General features: G+C 41.0%; 1 long non-coding RNA gene across 1 annotated transcript; it reads left to right on the forward strand.

Moving 5' to 3' along the window:
* Positions 1-829: 829 nt before the first annotated feature.
* LOC307231271 lies at positions 830-3,963 on the forward strand. The gene is made up of 4 exons (XR_013844194.1): positions 830-967; positions 1,052-1,141; positions 1,982-2,053; positions 2,349-3,963. It is a non-coding gene; the product is annotated as an uncharacterized lncRNA (long non-coding RNA).
* Positions 3,964-14,826: the final 10,863 nt, after the last annotated feature.

The raw sequence follows: 14,826 nt of genomic DNA on the forward strand, positions 1-14,826 counted from the left end.
CTGTCTTTAAGAAGCACTTGAAGACCCAGCTCTTCAGAGAGTACCTCCTCTCCTAACCTACAATTACTTAGCACTACTTAGCAGTAATTATTGTTACACTAATGTCTCTGTCGCAATGTAGCTTGAATGTTATTCTCCCTTGTAAGTCGCTTTGGATAAAAGCGTCTGCTAAATGACAAAATGTAAATGTAAATGTAAACAATCATCAGCCTTACTGAGAAAAACAAAAAGTAATCGGTATATCCTGTCATTTGTCAGGATTTGAAACTAATTCATTTCTGCTGCTACTATGCATCATATCTGCTCTCCGTGATGTCTTGAAAGATATTTTGGAAGCAATTTTTAAAAATGTATATTAATCATTTAGTTTTATCAATCTGGAATGCTTTTCCATAAAATCTATTAACAAAGCACAAACTATAGTTCTTAAAAAAAAAAGACTCACCATACCACCACCATGAACTTAAATAAAAGTAACTTGAAATTGAATTGGTTTCAAATTGAGCATATTTTATAAAAAATTTTACATGTGTCTTCAGTATGCTGTGTATGTGTTTTTCATTTATGTCAAAGCTCCCAGTCTCCTACACTTGCAGAACAATTGTATCTGGGTTGCATTGGAAGGTAGTTTTATATCATCTCATGAAAGAAGTTAAAAACAAGAGAGGTTACGACACACACAGTGCCAGTTCCACTGAAGAGATCTTGATTCGGTGGAAAACAACAGAACCTGTTGAGACACATTTTGTTTTATCTTGTCAGCATAAACCCAATAAACCAGTGTTACAACATCGACAAGGATTCCAGCCAAAAGGTCCTACACACGTGCAAGACTTCTCACAAGGGAGCTTTAGTTCTGCAGTACGGGACTGGTACCATACACCCACCAGTAAAAGATAGTTATATAAGCAGCGGCTTGTGTCTTCCACTCACACCTGCAGCTGAAGGCAACAAGCTCAAACCACCGGTAGGACTGCATGTGTGTTTCTGTCTGTTTGGAATGCATCTATCTTTTTTTTTCTCCTAAGCGTGTGTCTCATGTCTGTTTTAGTAGAAACAATGGGAAACACTAGCACCAGCAATGAGCTAGTGACTGGTGGAAACACCAACATCGGTCAGGGAAACAACCTTCAAATCTCCGGTGAGTTCTTTGTCCGCATCAATTCTTCAGAGATTCAAAATGGATTCAGAGGACAAAAATTTCAAAATTTTAGGGGAAGATATTTCATTTCACTGCTTGGGGTGGGTGGGCGACACACCTTAAGATGGCGACACCAAAGATGCCACCAAAAGTACTGATGTATGAAATGTATTTAGAGGAAACCCTTATTACTACTATGTATACTGGATAATTAATAGGTAAATGACTTAAGGGTTGTACAGCATGCAGGTTATTTACAGTAGTAGGAGAGAAGCAACACCCTTTAACTGAACTAAAGATTTTTATGAATAACGTCTTTATTTATTACCAAAGTTATCAACAAAATTACAACATGGCAGCCATTTGACATGCAGTAAGAAAAATAATAAGTTCTCTTCTTCTCTTAAATATTATTATATAAATATTACTGTTACCATCTTCAAAAGATAGTATTTTGGTATGAAAACCCGCATTTTTAATTCAACCAAGGATCCAATATCATAAATACACGTCCGGCATTTGTAATAAAAACAAAATCCGTCGAAAATTCAGCGAGTTGTGATGATTTTAATATTGGATCGACCTCCTGCCTCCACAGACAAACATGCGTTAGAAGACGCAGCCACCATATTGGTGCTGGGCAGCCAAAGCTTATTATTTTATTTAAAATTATATAATTATTTTTACAATAATATATTAAGGGGGACAACGCTCTGCTTTCCCGGCCCCCCCTGTCCTTGTCCGCCCGTCAGATGCTAATCTCAGGTGTGGACGTCATGAGCACGTCCTGCTTTTCCTCTCTCTCATAATGGAGCTTTCTTTCTGCCTGTGCTTGAACAGGAGATGGAAATCACCAAACAAGTATTGGGAGCAACATTAACACCAACCAAGGAAACGCAAAAGTGGAAAGTAGTGAGTACATATTGTGAAACTTATACTTCTCCCACTGGACACAGTGTTGATGTAAACATTGCCTTGCTTGCGTACACGACTGTCCATTTCTTTAAATTTGCTCTCTCTCTCTCTCTCTCTCTCTCTCTCTCTCTCTCTCTCTCTCTCTCTCTCTCTCAATTCAATTCAATTTATATTCAAATGGGTTTTATTGGCATGGGAAACAGTCGTTTTCATTGCCAAAGCAAGTGTCAAATTATACAACAAAACAAGCAACAACAAAAAACAATCTCCCTCTCTCTCTCCTGTTTTCTAGATGAAGACCAATGCCAGAAACCAGGGACGGCACCACAATAATCTCGCAAATAAATGTGATTATTTGGAAATAAATCAGAAAGATCAACGAAAGGAACAAACGTTTATTCCCATTTGGATCAGAATGGCGTTTATTTCACCAGGACATTAACATATACAAGGAATTTCTTCTGGTGAAGTTGGTGAACTTCAGTACAGGCCATAAGCATTAAAAACACAAAAAGCTTAACAGTCCGGAAAAAAGGAGAATAAAAATAATAATGAATTAAAAAAAAATTTAAAGGTAAAATATATACAAATAGCCTAAAATACAAAACATAAATAGTCAGATTTTTAAGATATACAAATGTGATACTTTGCACAGGAGAAATTATTGTTAAAAAAATAGTGACCAGAGCTTTTATTTACCTCAAGTGGAGAGGGAACCAGTCCTTTATTGGAAGCAGGCTTATATTATAGGCAGCCTTTTATATCTAATTCCCTCTGTTTAATAAGTATCTTTGATCATATTTTAGTATGAATTTTAAATCAAACATCTGTCTGGGTGCCGTGCCATGCAAACACATGTATGGTGAAAAAAGAGAGGTAATAGCCACCCTAAAAGTCGCACTTGTGGTGGTAGCCGATGGGTTTTTCAATGGCCGATGCCGATATTTAGAGAGCAGGGCGGCCAATATATAATGCCGTCAGATAAAATACAACAATTTAATGATAATAACAAATGAGACACAATTGCTGAACCTAAATTAACATTTATTTAACACTAATGTTATTGTCTGCATTGTCTCTGCAGTGCACTTATTTATAATAAAAAATGTATCAACTGAATAAATATCCACAGTTAATCAAAAAACTAAAATCTGCAAGAAAAAACATGGATGAAAAATAAACAATTATAAACGATAAAATAAGTAAATATTAATAAACAGCGTCATATTAAAGTCTGGTTGGAAAATAGAGAGTATCCCTGTTGTAAGTAAGTATTTACACAAAAACATACAGATTTTACTAAATCAAGTCCCATAGCAACAGAAAGCAACGGCCAGTGTTGATGCTTGGGTGACAGCGGGATACATTGTTTTTTTTGGTCAGTCCCTTAACTCAGTTGTGTTTAAGATTTTGTTTCATACATGATGAAAACAAACTAAATTAAATTGATCTAAAAAAATGCGACGCACAGGCGCCAGGGACAGGTGTCATGTCAAAAGTGATCGTCTGCCAAAAAGTGATTTCCGCGGCAGCGCACGCAGCCTGTTAAACCTGTATCTCCCGGTTCAAATAGATCTACAGCTGCTTTATCTGGGATAAACATGTTACGTGTTACGTGTTAATACACATAATTTTATGTCCGTGGTGATAACAAAGGGATGTCTTTTTGAAACTTTAACGTCTCATTGTAACAGGATGAAAACAATTGTGGCAAAGGAAGTGTTTTTCGTTTATATATGGCATATATGTGATTATAGCCAATACTATTATATTGTCTCTGATGTTTATGTGTTTGGTATGTCTAATAGCCTTGTTTAGGCCTATATTTGGAAACAAGACTATAATTGACATGTTTATGGGTTCCATCGGTTCGATTTAAAATAAAGACATTATTTCTTTTGAAATTATCCTTGTGCCTCTGTATTATTTTACCTGCTCTGCCCTCGATTAGAACCAAGTCAGTCCTTTTTACCTGTTGAAATACCATTTTAAAGGGCCAGTACAACCAATAAAAGGCAGTTTTCCACTTGCCAAAAAGGGATTGCTGCATCTACCTTGTCACTGAAAGGTGAATTATGTCTCAAAATAACTTGATCTAAATTTGACCTTGTTAGTGAATATTTTAAGCCATCAAACCAACTTACTTACCTCATAACCATAAAGATAACATTTTATGTGTTCTTTACCTTGTTTCATTGGACATATGCACAGTATATCTCCTGAAAGGTACATATTTGGAAGTACGAATGTCTTGCATTGTATATCCTATAGACATATTTTTCATACTTGCAATATTAATTTAGCAAACAGAAAGTCAGAAAAACTCAATGATAAAAACGACATACAACTATATACAACATAGCAGTGTACACAGTAGCAGTTGGGTGGTAGCGATTTCACTGGCATGCTTTGCAAATAATCTTTTTCTTTCTGCTCATGCTCTGGGCCTGTGGTACGGCCGTGGGCAAATGTGACAGCCAATCTGAAATAGACAAAAGAGGAAACCAAAATGATGGTGAAATAATTATACAATAGTAATAGTAATGGTTGCATGTCCACCTCTGGGCCATCCATCACCACCATGTCCACCTCTGTCCACCACCGTAACATCCTCCTCTGAGCAGTCCATAAAGTGTTATTATCTTTATTGGTATGAGGAAGTTTGTTTGATGGCTGAAAATATTCATTAACAAGGTCTTACCTTTAAAATTTTGATCAAGTTACATTGAGGCATAAATAACCTTTTAGTCACAAGGTTGGAGTAGCACTTTTTGGCGAGTGGAAATGCTATGTCAACCGGTAAAAAGGACTGGATTGGCTATAATATTTCAAATATAACCCTCATGAGTGAAACCAAGTCCTTTTGAGGCATAATTCACCTTTCAGTGACAAAGTGTGTTGTTTCATATCTATATACACATGGTAAAGTGTAAAATGTAAAGTTAAAATGTGCAAAAAGAAGAAGGTGCAGAAGTGGAAGTCCGTGTTTTGAGGTCAGGTTACAGAGAGGGGGTGTCTGACTCTCTGAGGGAGGCGTTGTAGAGATTGATGCCCACAGGCAGGAATGATTTCCTGTGGCGCTCTGTGGGGCATCTGGGTAAGAGGAGTCTTCTGCTGAAGGTGCTCCTCTGCTGGGCCAGTGTGTCATAGAGAGGGTGTAAGACATTGTCTGAGATGGACTGAAGCCTGGACAGCATCCTCCTCTCTGCCACAGTCGTCAGGGTGTCTAGCTCCTCTCCTACGACATCACCGGCCCTCCTGATTAGTTTGTTTAGTCTGTTGTTGTCTGCGACCCTCAGCCCACTGCCCCAGCATGTGACAGCGAAGAAGAACGTACTGGCCACAACAGACTCATAGAACATCCTCAGCATCGTCCGGCAGATGTTAAAGGACCTCAGCCTCCGTAGGAAATAGTCGGCTTTGGCCCTTTTTGTAGACTGCGTCGGTGTTTCTGGTCCAGTCCAACTTGTTATTGAAGTACACCCCCAGGTACTTGTACTCCTCCACAGTGTCCACAGGGACCCCCTGGATGGAAACAGGGGTCACGGGTGTTTTTGCCCTCCTCAGATCCACTATGAGCTCCTTTATCTTAGTCACATTGAGCTGCAGATGGTACAGCTCACTCCAAGTGACAAAGTTGCCCACAACAGTCCTGTATTCACTCTCATCACCCTTTTTAATACAACCAACTATTGCTAAGTCATCAGAAAACTTCTGAAGGTGGCAGGACTCAGTGCAATAGTTGAAGTCTGAGGTGAAGAGGGTGAAGAGGAATGGAGAGAGGACAGTCCCCTGTGGGGCCCCAGTGTTGCTGACTACTCTGTCAGACACACAGTTCTGTAGGCGTACATACTGTGGTCTGCCCGTCAGGTAATCAACAATCCAGGACACGATGGGGGCCTCCACCAGCATCGCAGCCATCTTCTCACCCAGAAGAGCCGGACGGATGGTGTTGAAAGCACTGGAGAAATCAAAGAACATGACTCTCACAGTGCTCGCCGGCTTGTCCAGATGAGTGTAGACTCTGTTCAGGAGGTAAATGATGCTGTCCTCAACTCCCAGGCGGGGCTAGTAGGCGAACTGCAGTGGATCAGTGAAAGGCCTGACCATAGGCCTTAGCTGCTCCAGGACGAGCCTCTCAAAAGTGATGATTATGTGGGACGTCAGAGCCACCGGTCTGTAGTCCTGAGGGCTGCTGGGACGCGGTGTCTTCGGCACAGGAATGAGGCAGGACGTCTTCCGCCGCACAGGGACCCTCTGGAGGTGCAGGCTCAGGCTGAAGACTTGACTGAGTACTCCACACAGCTGGGGGGCAGAGGCTTTAAGCACCCTGGGAAATACACCATCGGGTCGAGTCTCGTCAGCTGTCTTCTCACCAGGTCAGGCGTGAAGGACACTGTACAGGTGACAGTTGGGGGAGGGGTGGGGTCCTCAGGTTGTGGAGGACATGATGTAGAGTAGGGGGGAGGGGTGGAGGTGGGTGTGAATTTAGGCGGTGAGGAGCAAACAAGGGGTCTGTAAGGAGGAGGAGTAGGGGGAGATAAAGTGGCAGTTGTTGTTGAGCAGCCAGCAGCAGATACTTGTGAGGGATGGGCCGCAGTATCAAACCTATTGAAAAATAGGTTCAGTTCATTGGCCCGGTCCGCACGGCCCTCCAACCCCATGCCACCCGTCTTCTGGAACCAAGTGATGGTTCTCATGCCACTCCACACATCCCTCATGTTGTTTTGCTGGAGTTTTTTCTCCAGCTTCCTCCTATAACTGTCTTTTGCCTCCTTGATTGTAAGTTTAAGTACCCCCTGCACTCTCCTCACCTCATCACGGTTGCCATCTCTGAACGCCCTCTTCTTTTCGTTCAGGATGGCCTTAATGTCCTTAGTGATCCATGGTTTATTGTTGGCGTAACAGGTGACAGTCCGAGCTGGGACATTGCAGTCCACACAGAAGTTGATATAGTCCGTGATGCACTCCGTGAGCCCATCAATGTCCTCCCCCTGGGGCTCACAGAGTGCAGGCCAGTCAGTCACTTCAAAGCAGCCCTGCAGTGCCTCATAAGCCTCCTCCGACCACCTCCTCACAGTCCTTGTGGTCGTAAGCTTCCTCTTCACCAGAGGCACATAGCAGGGTTTGAGGTGAACCAGGTTGTGATCTGACCTGCCCAGAGGGGGGAGAGAAGAGGAGATGTATGCATCCTTAATGTTAGCATACATCAGGTCCAGGGTCCTCTCCTCTCTGGTAGGACAGCTCACGTACTGTTTGAAAGTCGGCAGAGCTCTGTTCATGGTGACATGGTTAAAGTCTCCCGACATGATGATAAGGGCACTGGGGTGTTGAGTTTGAAGTTTGAAGATGGTTGTATGTATGATGCTGCAGGCAGATGTTGGGTTTGCAGAGGATGGGAGGATGGGAGGGATGTACAGGACAACGATGATGACATGCAGGATCTCTCTAGGCAGATAGTATGGACGGAGTCCAACGGCCAGCAGTTCAGCATCCGGGCTACAGACCTGTTCTTTAATGGTGATGTGACCAGGATTACACCATCTGCTGTTAACTAGAACGGCAAGCCCCCCGCCTTTCTGCTTACCGCTCTCGGTACAATCCCGGTCCGCCCGGACGGTGTGGACGCCATCGACAGAGACGTTCTGGTCCGTAATGTCCCTGTGCAGCCATGTCTCAGTGAAACACATCAGACTGCACTCCCGGTACTCTGCGCTGCTCCGCGTTAGCGCCGTTAGCTCGTCCATTTTGTTGCTGAGAGACCGTACGTTTCCCATAACAACAGAGGGGAGACACGGCTTAAATCTTCTCCTCTCCATAAGCCCGTCCCGTCTCGACCCTTCACTCTTCCCCCGACGTTGCTTCCCTCCTCTGCATCCCCGGTGTATTTTCTTCCAGAGTTCAGATGGTATATCAGCTGCTCTGGCCACCATGCCGGCCGGCATTAGCGCGATCAGCTGTTCTCTGGAGTAAACAAAGGCAGCGTGTCCCGGTGGAAGCGGCATAATAAAAACAACACGAAAAAAAAAAAAAAACACGAAAACTCTCAAAAAAAAAAACCTCGTTAGAGAGAGCAGGACTTCACAGAGTTAGAGTGAAAAAAAACAGAACGAACAAAAGAGAATAAAAGTTAAGAAAGTTAAAAAGCAGACTCGAAAGTATGGAGCAATGTAACAGGCAGCGTGCAGCTTTCGCGCACGCGCACTTCGCGAATCACATAATAACAAACAAAATGATTATAATGTACCCTTCTGACCATGCTTAGTCGTAGCAATACAATAAATTTGTGGAGTGTGAGAGCGAAAAATCCACCTGGCAGCTTCCTTTCTTAGTACAGCCATCAAACAATCTAGACAGGAAAACTCTCTCATGGTCCCTCTGCTCCAGGCAACCACCTATCGTACTCCAAATCAATTAACAGAAAAAGAAGAAGGGTTTAGAAAACTGTATATGATGTTACATATAAATGCATACATTTAGAACCTCAGAAATAAATCAAAAAATTTGTCCAAAGTCAGGCTGGTCGACCCATCAGACCTTCCAGTGGACCTTTCCGTGCCTAACAAAATGTCCCTCAAGACCGCAAAAAAGGAAAACACCTGAGGTCCCAATGTATTCACTTCACCCTGTTACAGAAAACTCAAAGAAAACAATACTCAATCAAAGTAATATGTCTTGCTAAAAAGATCTAGTGTAGAGTATAGAATATTCATCAATAATACAGGTTACATTGCATTACATATACAATTACATATGTATGTATCGAACTGTTGCTTTTTAACACCATCAACCTTTAATGATATTTCACTCGACACCCCTGATCATGATGTCCTCATTCAGGGTCTGCCGTCCATTTTCATCCTCCATTTTTCAAGTCCATTAGGCTGTTACCATCTCCGGACACAGCCACCCTCTGACTGGTCCTGAAAGAAAAAATCACCAGCCAGTATCTTGCACAAACATCAAATACAGTATAATAATTTCACTTTTGCATTATACTTTATTATTACATTATTACATTATTCCAATATATGATTAACATTTTCCATTTCCCCCCTTTGTCGATGCATTTTCCCAGTGAAAAATAGTATTGAGTATATGATGGAATCAGATATTCAGAATGGATATTTCTCTTCTAGTATTAGCTCCTCCTTCATCACTATTTCCTCCTCATCTTCACTGACGTCATTACCACCCAATAGTGGCATCTGAACATTTTCTCCCAGCATTACAACTCCTACCCATCTCAATATCATGGCTTTAGCAAAGGTCAACAACACAGTACAAAAACAAAACATCACACTGTGATAGAAGAGCAGCCCCCAGAACCTGAACTACTATAGCTCCTAGTGGTTCTAATTTATCTTGCAACCAGTCATTAGCATGACCACCCAGCTCCTTCTGAAGGCCCAAACCCATCCCTTATAAGTTTCAACGCATCTATGACATTAGTCATGTTATCGGCGACACTCCATCCTCTCTCACAATCACTAATTTTGGATCATAATAAGAACACTTGTAGTCTCCTTGATCTTCAATCTGGGATCTACGTAGATAAAGACTACAGTTCTCCTCAATCTTCAGCCTTCTTCGATCACTTAGCAGCACATACTTTTCTAGTGATGATGTTCCCGACAACTCAATTACCTTGCCATGGTTATCTTCCCACTGGACTCGGAATTCCTCTTTTTCATCATTTTCTTTTGTACACTGACATGGCAGCTGAACTGACTTTCCCAAAGTCACTTCAACCCCAGTCCTCGTATCGCTTTGGTCTAACCCTTTTTCGGGTTGGCCTTGGACTCCTTGGTCCAACTGGGTCTGTGTATTTTCCTGGAGAGGTATCACAGCCCTCTGGAGTCTTTGACAACTCATACTCTCTGGATTTAGACTCTGTTGTTTCTGGGACATGTTGTAAATCAATGTCACCAAAGTGTCTTTATTGACCAGGGACTGACAATTCATCCCTGGGATCATCAAAAGTGTGCTCAACATCATCATGCACACCCACATCATCGTCAATCCCTTCTTCTGGATCTTGACCTTGGAGGTCATCTTGATCTTGACCAGACACAGCAGAGGTCCTCATGAACCTCTGCTGTGTCTGCAGCTTCCGTTGGCTCTCTAGAGCTTTCTCTGCTCTGTGATCAGCCTCTTCTTTTGGCGCTCTAACACAATGTGATAAATGGTACCATGTAGGAGAACCTTTAACCTGACCCGCAGTTCCCATACTACGAACAACTTCAAATGGTCCTTTGTAGCGTTCGTTAAACCACTTCTCCTAAACACCTTCACGAATACCTTGTCTCCAGGTTGCACCGTGTTCCTCTTTTGCTCATCAAGTCTCTCTAGCACCTCCTCTTGTTTTGCCATGTCAGAGACATATGTGTGTATTCTCTTATGCAATGGTAGTTAGTTAGTTAACATACACTCGCATTTCATCTTCTAAAAGGGCTAAACTTGGACCCTTTCCAGACAAGGTGTTGGCATTCGTCTACCAACCAACTCATGGGGTGTCATGCGCAAATTACGGAACCCACTTGAACAACACACCATTAATGCCAACGGAAGCGCCTCTACCCTATTCAGACCTGTGTGCTGACAGATTTTAACAATGCGATTTTTCAGCAAACCATTCATTTTTTCACAAACACCTTGGCTTTTATGATAAACAGCTCCTAGACGTTGCTTGATTCCCAATTTTTGCAGAATTAATTTTACTGTTCTATCCACAAACTCTTTCCCATTATCTGAGGATATGCAATCTGGAAGTCCCCACCTGCTTATGACTTCACGACACAAAAACTTAGCAACTGCCTGAACATTGAGGTGTCTTGGAATATGTGGCGTCCCAAGACAGCCCCATCATATAAGATAATTACTAAGAGACGGTTCCAGGGGTCCCGGGAGAGAGAGCACATCACCATGGGTCCCGGTGATAAGGGAGGTGAAATGTGACCTGTGACCTATGTAGGGAAACCAAATGGTCAACTTGTCTTTGGGCAAGCATAAAAGAACCCGCCCCAGTTTCATTAGACAGAGAATCCATCCGGCTTGGTTCTCTCCTGGACGTCCTAGGCAGTCTGGTCTGATGCTGCTCTTTTGTAATAAATCTATTATTTTACTCAAGTCAGCGTCAGCGGTCACTCCTTCTTCATCAACACATCAAATTCATCAAGAAACTACAAAGTGGCGTCACAAACTAGGATCTGCTGGGCCTCATCTGCCGATGCTGCCTGCTCCAGTGAATAACCACTCTTAGGGTGAGTGTTTTCTCACAAATTGATCTGTGTGTGGTTTTTGAAGCGGTAGTATTTTGTGCGGACAGACTGCACTGACAAGAGCAGATTGTGCGGAGATGGAGATGATGTGTTGATGTGTGAAGTGAGTTTCCGTCTAAATTGGGGTTTATTAAGTTGTTTAAGTTATTTAAGAGAAATAAAAGATGAAGTTAAAAGTAAAAGTTAAAGGCTTAAAGGATGTGGAGAAAGTTTAAGTAAAACGTAATTGTAGAATGGCAGAACTAGTAGCCAAAAGTTATTTAAATAACCATGCAAGATTAACGAAGACAGGGCCCGTATCTCCTTAATCAGTCAGACATGTGTACATTAAATGCTGCGTGAAAAATAGAATGAAAATATAATATAGTCAAATATAGGTAGGAAAAACAAAGAGGAAATAACCCTGGCCAGTGGAATTGACTCAATTTAAAATTATATGAATGAAGATGAAAAAGATGAAAGTAAAGTGAAAAAGGGATAAAAGTTAAAAGCCTAAAGTAAGATGAAAAAGATCAAAAGTGAAGCAAAAAGAGTTACAGGCTTAAAAGATGAAAAATAAAGTTTGAGAAAAAATGGGGAAAAGCAGGGCTAAACCAGCCTAAGAGAATGAGTGCATGCTGACAGAATCTGATTAAAAGGATAATTTGTTAAAAGTTTGGCCAAAGTGACAATTTAAAAGTCTGGCCAAAGTGAAAATTTTGATGAAATTAGAAAAGTATACTGAATCAACGTTAAAGTATAAAGTTAAGTGCTGTTGAAGTTTTTGGAGAATCAGATGTGCTGCTGGAGAGACATGTTTTTTTCCTTTTGGGGTGTGAGTGTGCCTGTGTGTGTGTGTGAGTGTGCCGGCTAAAGAGATGTGAAGAGATTTGTGTATTGTTCGTGTATATTTATAAATGATATATAGAACGTCGTTGTTGTTGAGAACCCATGTATTCTATAACATGGGTTATTAAATAGGTATACATATGTGGTGAGCAGTTAAATAATACATAAAGAGAAACATTTATTGCCCCTTTAGTGATAAATATATATGAGCCTGTTTACGGACCTTGGAAGGCTGATAATAAAGAATATGAGCCTTTTTCTTTAAGGGCTTTTGATAAATATATATGAGTCTTTTTCTTTCAAGGACGTTTTATACATTTGATAAAGGATAAGAACCTTCTCAGGACTTTATATATTTGATAGCAAAATGAGCCTTCTTGAGAGAAGGACTAGAATCACCATAAACAGTTTACCTACACATGCATGTACACATTCAGAAAAGAAAAGAAAATCTTCTACCCTGAATTATGAATAGGATTTGTGGATTGTTTGGTTGGTGTGTGAGTTTTTTCTCTTTGTGCTTGGAGTGTGTGTGACATTGCATGCTGTGAGTGCTGTTGGTTAAAGGAGCAGATAGACTTGGTGAAATAGAAGGAAAAGCTGGGTTTTTGATGCAGGAGAAGAGGTTTTGTGTTTTGGCTGCTGAGTGAAGGGAGCCATCTTTGTTTTATGACTCTGTGCGTGGCTGCATTGGGCTGGGCTGTTCAGACGGGGAGCTAAAACAGGATGTTCGCTCGCTGACAAGCAGTGCAAACTGGAAATTTAAGAGGTGGAGCAAGGGGCGGTGCCTCATACAGAGTGGAACTTAGTCGACTCCCCCTGACAAGAGGGGCGAAGAAGAAGTATGATAGAAGAAAATAAATAAATTAATATTAAAATAAAATAAAATTAAATTAAAATAAAATAAAATAAAATAGGAAAATAGAATAAAAAATAATTAATTAGAGGTGATATTAGATTAACTAATATACTCTTTAGATATAAATGCGTCGTATGAATAAAAGTAAACATTGCTTTATTTCAAATGCGCGAAAAATAAAAAAGCTGATAATGTATGTCTCATTGAATTGTATTATAATATGTACAAGAATTTAGAGAGGTCTTAAGACATTAAACTCTTGTGTTGTTGTTTTTGTTTTTTCTTTCTTCCTCTCTTTTACTTTGCTGAGTGAGAGCTGGGGGAAAGACAGAGAAGATGGAATGTGTCTGAATTGGATCATCCAAGGGGCAGATAACAAGACATCTGGCAGTTCTTCACAGACACTGGAAGCTTGCGGATGTCAACGCATAGAAATTCTGAATCCTGTGAATCAGGCCAGTGCGGTTTATCCACAAACTCTTTTCAATAGACACCTGCATTTACCTATATGTGTGTACATCTAGTTATAACCAACATGATTGCTTGTTCTCACATATAGGATTACAATAGGTATTTTTCTTATATTGAGTTTGCAATTAGTTAGTAAGAGACTTGGCAACGGACTGATTAATCAAGGCTTTCGCCTAATTAATGGAATATTATTGATTTGATTGATCACATGCGGAAAAACTGATTTGATTTAAATACGGTTGAGTGCTGTGAATATTGGTTTCATTATTTGAGTATGGTTTACCTTGATTTAGGTTGTTTTGAGAGTGAATATTGATGGACATTTGGATAATTTAAGATAAATGAGTATGATCAGATGTATCAGATCATGAACAAGTAAAGTTGCTTTCACAAGTGGGAAGCTATTTGTCTCCTTTGGGGTTGGTAAATTCAGTTGTTTTTGGTTGAGTGTGATTACATGATGCTTTATAAATAATTTTTTAATAAAGATTCAAGATTCAAGATTCAAGATTCAAGATTTTTATTTGTCACATACATATACATACTTCCATACATATATGCAGTGAAATGTAATGCAACGCACCCGGTGATAGCACACAAGAAGTCCTAGGAAAAAGTACTAAAATAAAATAAAATAAAAAGTAGAAAATTACTTTCTAATAGACCGACTAACTGACTCCTAAAACGTAATACAGTAAGTGGAATACTTATAGAATAAGATAAAAAAATATATAGAATAAAATACAATAAAAAATAAATTGAAATAAAATGGAATAGGTTGAAGGAATATGGCTATGTATATACAGATATGTGCATTTAAAGTGGCATGTGAATTAAAGTGGCATGTGAATGTGAATAGTGTGAGGTAGTGTTTGGGATAATACAGCACAGTATACAACAGTACGGCGCAGCAATACGGCATCACAAACAACCCTGAACAGTGATACAGTATGCGGTACAGTATGCTACATACAGTACAGTAGGTAGTGGAGCCTAGTGCATGGCTCAGTTAGGACCCCTGGTGAGGTCAGCATTGACAGTTCTGATGGCTTGAGGGAAGAAACTCCGTCTCAGTCTCTCTGTTCTCGCTGCGTGACTGCGGAGGCGCTTGCCTGACCGCAGCAGCATCAGCTGCTGCGGTCGGGGTGATGAGGATCCTTCATGATCCTACGGGCTCTGCTACTACACCTCCTGGTGTATAACTCCTGCAAGGGGGGGAGGGTAGTTCCAGTGGTACGTTCAGCTGAACGCACCACCCTCTGCAGGGCCCGCCTGTCCTGGGCAGTACAGTTCCCAAACCAGGCAGTGATGTTGCCTGTCAGGATGCTCTC

The sequence above is a fragment of the Zeus faber genome (assembly GCF_960531495.2).
Source record: "Zeus faber genome assembly, chromosome: 6".
Taxonomy (NCBI): domain Eukaryota; kingdom Metazoa; phylum Chordata; class Actinopteri; order Zeiformes; family Zeidae; genus Zeus; species Zeus faber.